This window comes from Cololabis saira, chromosome 13 (genome assembly GCF_033807715.1).
Source record: "Cololabis saira isolate AMF1-May2022 chromosome 13, fColSai1.1, whole genome shotgun sequence".
Lineage (NCBI taxonomy): Eukaryota > Metazoa > Chordata > Actinopteri > Beloniformes > Belonidae > Cololabis > Cololabis saira.
The window spans coordinates 21,701,052-21,709,350 of NC_084599.1; positions in this window are offsets into that span (position 1 = coordinate 21,701,052).

Genomic DNA, 8,299 nt, shown 5'->3' on the forward strand with positions numbered 1-8,299 from the left:
AGGATTAGCTCCCTGCAGATAATAAACTTTATTAAAATGCAATCGGCTTTTGCGGGGCTTCTTCTTTCCTCACACACACTTGGAGGTGGGCTCTCCTGGGGGGGGGGGGGGGGGGGCGCACACGACCGGTAAAATGGGATTGGTTGAGAGGGATAAAAGGCGGGAGTGTGTGTGATGGATAAATGAATGGATGGTGGGGTGGAAGACAAGGGTTTGATGTTGAGATTACAAAACCTCTTCTGACGGACAAGTGATGCTTGATCTTGAGCTTTGTGCTCTGGGACACTGGGACTGGCTTGAATCCCCTTGACTTGTGGCCTTTACCTCCACCCCCCCACTCCCCCAACCTGTCTCTGAGACAAACACTGATCCCATCCCAAGCCCCATATCTTTTTATCCACACCACATGTCCAGCCTTTGCAGTGTGAAAAGTCTTGATTGTGAAATAATAGAGCTAATAAGCAGCCACCCACCCACCCAAATCAAACTCCTAAATACTTAGAATATGAACTTCAATAATGTATTATGGCTGGCAGAATTGATTGTGAAAAGCAAAGTTTTTCTTTGCATATCGAGTTGCTTCATGTATTTTTATCAAATTTTGAAATGAGAGTGAGCTGTGAGCAGAAATAATTATTCATCCCTTTAAAGACTTTCTCTAATCCAACACATGCCTTTTGACTTGAGCACTTTTGTTCCCCACACATCCGATCAGTTAATCTGTTTAAATGTTTACCTGTTCAACAGGATTGGAGTTGGCGATGCTTTGTGGTGCTCACTCTGCACAAGCCTTTTATCAGGTGTCTTGAGCCTCATTGAGCTGCAAGTGTTGTGATGGTTCGGACTAATGATGGTTAAGGACGACGTTGGCTGCAAAGTAATATTTCTCTGCAGCTTTTTCTGAGGTGAGCAGCTCACTGTGAGGACGGAGGCTTCAAATTCAAATCAGAAGGAGCAGAAACATTTTCATCTTTTTAAAAAAAAAATTCAAATTAATTTTCATTTAAAGTATTGATTGATAAATAAAAGATATTAAAATTTCAAATGAATCAAAAGGAAAAAAATCTATTTATTCATTTATTCTATTTAATTTATTGACTCCCCCTCATGTGTATTTAAACGTGTATCTTCTTAAATATCAGCCCTAAAGCAATGATAGTTCACAGATCTCAGATACCTTGTGAGGTTGCTATGCAACAAGTGAAAACTCCACAAGGTTATCATACTCTGCCCTTTTACAACTATGTAAAAATTAAACATGATATAATGAGATTGACGGCATATGGTAATCACCCTCGCTGTTCTCTGCTTGTTAAGTTAAGAGCAGCCAGACTTACTTCAGTATGAAGTTACATAACCCTATGAAAGAAAAAGAACTAGTATAACTCAACTCAAAGGTCCGTAATGTGTTTGTGTTTACATTTATATGTGCTGAATCATTGAATACTGGTAACTAGCCTGTATTATCAGCACCAGCTAATTAATTAAAAACATGAAAAATAGTCATAGAAATCATCTCATCGCCCACTGGGTGAGAGGCAGGGCAGACCATGGATGGCTCACTAGTCCATCTCAGGTCAGAGATAACGACAAAGCTCCAGGTTTACACTTGTTTCAACAGTCTCACACAATCAAACATGCATGTCTTTGGACTGTAGAGACCCGGAGAGACAGCTCAAGAGAAATTGGATCAGTTAATATTTTGAAAATCCCAAACTGGGGTTCTGACCACTATAATCCCAGAGTTTAAACTGTTCTATCAACATGACAAACTCCCCTTCCCTTGATGTAGCTTTTCCCATTCATCCAACCTTGGAACCAGCACTATGAGTGCCTGAGGCAGTGAGGGCAATCCGGAGTTCAGTGTCTCGCCCAGGGACACTGGCACCTGATGGGACCGGGGATTGATTTAGCAAATAACTCAACCAACACCATGGCCATCAATGAATAAAATAATGAGATAAAATATTATTGTTCATTTCTATATTTTGGTGCTTCACTTCTTAATATGTCTCTAAAGTTCTTTCAAAAGCAACTTGAGGAACATGAGAAACTGAGAGTGGGCTTTGCAACACAAAATAGTGCCTATTGTTCTCCTGACCACTCTTTTCCATATCAAAAGAGGCATTATCAGTGCCAAAAACTTTTTTTAAGCAATGTTGTGCACTGACGCACTGGTGTGATGAGATCCCAGACTGAAGGGACAAACTTCACCTTGCTGCCCTCTTGTTGTCTTTCATAAATTAGACAATGCAGAGTTTTATGGTCACTTCTCTCCCGTGTGCTCTCTGTTTCAGTGTTTATTACCCCTCCGGTATTGATATTAAAATGCAGGAGGGGCTTGATGCATTTTTCTGTCATCTCTCCTTCTGACTTTAATAATACTATAAAGCTTCCTGCTGTGGACAGAGGGAGAAGGAGGGATAGGGGGTGAATAAATTATGACGAAAAGCTTAATATATGGCATTGGTATATATCACATCCAAACCTAGCCAGATCCCCTTTTGGGTTTTAAATATGCAGTCTCTTAAAGGCAGGAGTTAAGTAGGGTCAGATCCATCTCATTTTACTGCTCTTGTCCCTCCCCCCTGCATGTAGGTGCTCATCTGCTGATCTCTCAAATATCTGGTCTCACCGTTACTGAGGTGAGATGTTGACTGTAGCAAAAGCAACAGCAGGTGATTGATATATTGCAGCAAAGCCAGTCGGACCAGTGCTCAATCACATAAAAACCATCAAATGCACTCTGATAGTTGGAAAGAAACACTTTTCTTATGTCTGATCCTGAATGAGTCTTGATCTACGGTTTCTGGTCTGGTTGTCCCATGTTCCCTGCATTATTACCTCTGTTCTATGTTCTTTTGTTTTAGTGGCATTGTCTTTCTTGAAAATTGGTCAATAATATGGGCAGCTTGGTGGCTTGGTGGTTAGCACTGTTGCCACACAGCAAGAAGGTTCCCGGCTTTTTCCCACAGTCTAAAAACATGCATATTAGGTTAATTGATTCTAAATTGCCCGTAGGTGTGAGTGTGAGTATGTCTGGTTGTTTGTCTGTATATGTGGCCCTGTGACAGACTGGTGACCTGTCCAGGTGAACCCCTGCCTCTCGCCTGTGATGAGCTGGGATAGCTCCAGCAGACCCCTGTGACCCTGTAAAGGATAAAGTGGGTATAGAAGATGGATGGATGGTTAATAATACAGCGTCCATGCCTCCTGCACCTTTACCCTGCCAGCACTTAACATACAAACAATTGGAGAAATATTTAAATACTGATAATTTAAACCATTTTGATTCAACAAAAACATGACATCTTAACATCTTCCACATAACATCTTTTTTTTTTTGTCCTACAAAACAATGTCCTAGAGAGTATATTTCTGTGTATTATGCAGCTTTTTGTACATGTTAAAGGCCTGTACTGCACGACTGCACGACTAAAAGACTGCATGATTTGCTGGCAGGTTCTATTCTAATACTACATATTACATCACCATGAAACACATTTGTAAACCACATATCTAGCTGAGTGGTACGTCTCAAACAAAGATGAGTTGCTGTCCTTTTTACATTGACACGTCAAAACAGACAAGGTCTTTCAGGTGAGGGAACGTAACGAGAGCAACAATGTATGTTGACAATGACAGACTGCAGCAGAAACCTTGAATATACAGTAGAAGCAGAAAGCTTGCTGTTGCATTTAATAATTATAAATGCGATTTTTTCTTTCTTTCTTTTCTTTTTTTTACCATTGTAATTGTATAATAATCCTTTCCAGAGTTTTAAATTTCCTTTCTTAATGCCAAATAGATTTTGTTCTTAGGTTATCCTAGTAAGTTAAAAAAGATTGCATGAATTATGTGAAGAATAAAATTCCTTGGATTTTCCTCTTTTTCTGAAATAGAAAAAAAAGCTGATGTTCAGTTATTTGGGGGGCCCTGGCTGTAGGTAAATATAAATGACAAATTTCGAATAGTAAATAAAGAATTTGAGCTTGTTCAAAAGGCATTAATTTGAGCCAGCTGACAACATGGTGCCAAATTCACGGATGGGAATTATAATAATTAGTTTAACTCAGCATCTAAAATAAAGAAATTATGTTAACCCCACTAACTCAAAACATTATCTCAAGTCTCTTTCCTCATCTTTCTTGGAAAAGGAGGGAAATCAATCAAATAAATAGGAAGTCAATAACTTCCTGTTAGCTGAATCTAAGTTTTGATCACATGCTTGACTGCTTGAAACAGAATTTGAAATGAAGCACTAACCTGACCTTGACACTTCTGAGGGTTTTCTTTCCCTTTAGACTGAAATGGTCTCATTGCACGTCAGTATTCAAGATTCAAAGGTTTATTCATCACCTACTCAGTTATACACTTACAACATGCAGTGAAACGTATCCCTGAATCACTCTAGGGTGGGAGCATTTCCTTTCTTACATGGTTTTGACAATAAAAACAGGGCTTGCTGATCTGGTTTTACCGACACCCACCCCCCCGCCCCCCCAGAGCAAGCAAACTGTTTACAGGAAGTGTTTGGGTAATGCAGCTGGAAAAAACCCAACATCTGTCAGTCACATTGCTTTAATTCACTCACTTGGCACTGCTCCTGTCATCGAGTCCCCTGTGAAGATTCACACCTACTTTTCCTCAGAAATCAAGTGTTTTTGAGGTTTGAATTTAATGCTCTTAGTACAAGTCATCACTCAAAGCCAAAGCATCTGATATTAATATTCATACAAAATAAAAACAGTAATAGTGCTAAAGTAGCACATATATACATATATATGTGTGTGTGTGTGTGTGTGTGTGTGTGTGTGTGTGTGTGTGTGTGTGTGTGTGTGTGTGTGTGTGTGTGTGTGTGTGTGTGTGTGTGTGTGTGTGTGTGTGTGTGTGTGTGTGTGTGTGTGAGAGAGAGAGAGAGAGAGGGAGAGAGAGAGAGAGAGAGAGAACCAGCAGAAGGGGCTTACTGCTTACTCTGTTCACCCACATCTGCATATCTGCTCACGGTAACGTTTTTTGGGGGAGAAAATATAAAGATAATATGAATCTACTGCTAAATGAAGAGCCTCAGCTCTGGGCCTCCATTCATTGATTATTTCAGATGATTGGTCATTTGCGTCCCAGATCTGATGTGATGGAGCTCACAGGGATGTAGAGTCTATCAACCCCTTGGGAAGGTGCAAGAGCATCACAGGACCCAGAAATAAACGGGATAATATACTTGAATGATGGCACGACAGATTAATAAAGTTCCACATGACTTTCCACGTTTGTAGTCTCTAGTTTACACACCTGTCCTTCTTTTCTGCCAAAATGTGCACTTTTACTGTAACAATAACAACAACGATAATAATATTTTTTTAAACACCATTTTAGGTTTGTTTGTGGCATGCATAGCCTCATTCGTGTTTTCAAAATGAAACATCATCGGTCATTTGCAAAATCAAATGATTCATGTATCAGAGTGTTTTCCACTGCGGTCCCAGTGACTCGAGTCAAATGAGCCTATTACTGCCTCGTCTTAGCGCGCCGGGGTCAGGTTCAATCAGGGAATTGGAAAATATCATTTCTGACGGGAATAGATTTCGTTTGTTCAACCAATCCCTTCTACTAATTACCCAAATGGACAGGAGCTGTCAGGAGACAATAACTATTCCCTAATAGAATTTGCCCCCCAAGTGCAATTTAATTTTCTCCTCGGTGCTCTCTCCTCAGGTTTCCCCCTCGCTTTCTGCCTCCCTCGCTCTCTCTGTGCCTCTCCTGCCTTCGGACCAAATGGTTTGGGACACGCGGTGCCATCGCTGCTGCCTCTAATGCTGTTTTATCGCTGGAAGCCGGAGAAAACTGCGGACTTACTGCCGTCGCTCCTCTGCGAGCTGGCGGGCGCATCCCGGTGAAACAAGCCTCTGCGGGGAAGAGGGGGAGGAAGAGGAAGAGGAGGGAGAGGACCGTGGAGGAAAGAGGGAGCGCACTGCCTCAGAATCACCCATCAGGTAGGTCTGCACGCTGCACTGGCAGCAATGCGTCTCTGCAACAAGCGCAGTTTGCATAAAGTGAAATACTATCTTGTTTAGATACGTGACATTGGCGGTGAAATTCAACAGCTGTTTTGCAGCCATTTGCACACAAGTCTAATGTTCGCTCATATAAATGCTGTCAGTATTTTAAAGGGGAGTTTTTCCTTGCCACTGTTTGGCTTAAGGTTTTTCTCCCACTAGGGGAGTTTTTTACCTGCCATTGTTTATGTAATATCTGCTCGGGGGTCATGTTCTGGGTATGGGTCTCTGTAAAGCGTCTAGAGACAACTCTGTTGTATTAGACGCTATATAAATAAAATTGAATTGAATTGAATTGAATTAAGACAAATTTGCTCTTGTTCTCAGATCAGATGACATTTATTTTCTTTGTGGGGGTGTGATAGACCCTTTTGAAGCTGTTATTATTTTTGCAAAGGTTTTAGGCACAAACCCTCGATTTGAAAAAAATAATGAATTCTGCTTGTTCAAGGCGCCATGTTTAGGCTCATTTACAAAGCAGGCCTGCAGATGCGTTTATGACTGATGACGCTTTGTTGCACAGGCATTATTCGCTATAAGGGCCTGCATGCGTCTCTATATTTCTGACTCTCTCTGAAAGATGGATCTGTGAATCGCAGTTGTCAATGACCTCGTCCACTGAAATATTAGATCTAATTAGAGGTGGCTGGGTCAGCGGGGGTGGCAAAGGAGCAAAGGAGTCGCCCTTGCTTGAATTATTGCCCGAGAGGGGCTTCCTCAACAGATTATTCTGCCTAGTTTCTTATACACAAAAATCCTGCAGTTTATCTCTTCTTAATTCCAACCATAATTCATTATAATTTCATATATTTACACACACACACACACACACACACACACACACACACACACACACACACACACACACACACACACACACACTCACATATATATATATATATATATATATATATATATATATATATATATATATATATATATATATATATATATATATATATATATATATATATATATATATATATATATATATATATATATATATACATACGTCCTGTGAGTACGATTTGGACACAAACTGCTCTTCACTCTCACTGAGGTTTATGTTTGTGTGTGTGTGTTATAAATATGTCTTCTTTAAAATACTAGACCAGTGGATTAAAATGTGGATTAATTTATTCAAGTCATGTTTCTTGCTCATGTCATTTTAAAAATGAAAAAAGAGACACAAGGAAAAAAAAAAACTGCACATCATTTAGTGTCCCAGATGTGCGCGTGCTTACATCTTTTGTCTTTCAGCATTTTGCATCCGTCAATTATTCTAATTGTATTGCCCTTTGCTGACAAGTTAAGAGCATTTTTATCTCCATCGTGCTGCAGGGCAGCTTAAGGACCCCGATTACAATAATCAGAGTAATTGAATTGTGAAATAGATTGAATGATTTTGAGGGGGAAAAGTGTATAATGAAAATAAAGCAAGACCATATGATTCCTTTGTCATGCACTGCATGGATGGATGGATAGATAGATGGATGGATGGATGGATGGATGGATGGATGGATGGATGGATGGATGGATGGATGGATGGATGGATGGATGAGACACTTCACTAGGAAACGGCAATCTTGAACCTGTTGGATATAACTCCTGTTATACCTGCCTTCTTTTTAATCAGCCTGATGTGGGTTTTCATTTAACTAAATTACATCTGAAACATTTAGTGTGCTGGCGAATGGTACTGTGGGTCCAAAGAATAGGCTTTATAATGGGCTGTTGAATTAATACATTTACTTTCTACACTTTTAAATGGGAATAAACATTGTGTTTTCTTATCAAAATACCTGGTTGATATGTACACATTTCCCGGGACCTGCAGGCGTCTTTATGGGAACAAAGTGCGCTTGTTTGGAGGCGGTGCGCCGGCGGCAAAAAGCCACTATTGTGTGCTTTTCTTTCCACGCTTGAAGTAAATTGGAAGCGAAGATTGAGTTCATCTAGCTTGAACTACCGGCCCTCCAGAGGGAATATCTTCTCCGGGAGCTCAGTCTCAGACGATGGGTTGGGAAATGAAGAGTGTCAGGAGGACTGCGCCCAGACTCCTAATACCTGTCACTGCTGGGGACAAGAAGAGCTCATACAGGTGATGCAGGTCCTGCGAATATGACTCAGACATGTGTCCAATAAACCCCCTCTGTGTGGCCTCACTTCTTCTCTCAGCTGCTTACTGACAATTCTGTCTGCTAGGTTTTCAAAGTAAAATATGAACGGTTATAAGACGGTTA